This window comes from Parambassis ranga, unplaced genomic scaffold, assembly GCF_900634625.1.
Source record: "Parambassis ranga unplaced genomic scaffold, fParRan2.1 scaffold_21_arrow_ctg1, whole genome shotgun sequence".
Classification (NCBI taxonomy): Eukaryota; Metazoa; Chordata; class Actinopteri; family Ambassidae; genus Parambassis; species Parambassis ranga.
This window is the reverse complement of record NW_021144767.1, coordinates 9,388,846-9,389,780: the sequence shown is the minus strand read 5'-3', so window position 1 is coordinate 9,389,780 and position 935 is coordinate 9,388,846. Positions and strand designations below refer to the sequence as shown.

Genomic DNA, 935 nt, shown 5'->3' with positions numbered 1-935 from the left:
TTGGAAGAGGCTCCACAAAGAAGAACATTTCAGTGCCTGTCTAAGTGAACCATCACAGTGGACTTGTGTTGTAATCAGCATGTCATTCACTGCCATGCAGCCAGCTGTGTAGTAATACTGCTGATAGAAGTGTCAGTGAGAGCAGCAATTAATTCAAATTAAATTAATTAAAATTAGTGAGAGCAGGGAATTCTGCCTATCATTCTGGAATACTGATGTCTATACTGGAATGCTGCCACTTGTTCTAGATTTCTGCTTTTCATTCTGGAATTTTGACTTTGACTTAACTTTCTGTGATAGCTGTCTGTCAAACGGAGACTCTGGGCGGCGCAGATTTACCTTCGAATGAAATGGAAACAAGTAAAGGAGCACCAACACCAAACTGGACAGGACAACCTGGACAAGACCATGCACTCATGGACAGAACCAACCTGGGTCATCAGACTCTTCATTGTTACCTTTTCCTAGTTGTTGTGGCCGAGTGGTTAAGGCGATGGACTTGAAATCCATTGGGGTTTCCCTGCGCAGGTTCGAATCCTGCCAACAACGGTTCTTTTCATCTCCAAGATCACTTTATGCTCCTCCATGTCTGAGGACCAAACCCTGGCACAGTCCATCTGACACTTCCAAAAACTGTCATTTTAAAATTGCTGGACCGAGAGCAACTGGTGTGCAATGAGGAGGCAAAGGATAAAACGTCCCAGCACATTTCAAACCCAGTTTCACCCTGAGGCAGAGACTGCTTCACCTTAAGGACAAAACACCTGGGAAAGGCAGATCTCAAGGTACTACAATAGTCAGAATGATTCATCATGTGGTGACCAGATGAAAAATCTCATCTCTGGCTCAAGACTTGTTGAGATAGCATAGACAGACACACTCTCAGTCTGTCCACATCAGTGTCAGTGAAGATTTCAGATTGTTTATTAAGTGTT

The 935-nt window shown here is 43.6% G+C and overlaps 1 non-coding gene across 1 annotated transcript; it reads left to right on the top strand.

Annotated features, from left to right (window-relative positions):
* Nucleotides 1-467: 467 nt before the first annotated feature.
* On the top strand, nt 468-549 carry trnas-uga (transfer RNA serine (anticodon UGA)). The gene has a single exon. It is a non-coding gene; the product is annotated as a tRNA-Ser (tRNA).
* Nucleotides 550-935: the final 386 nt, after the last annotated feature.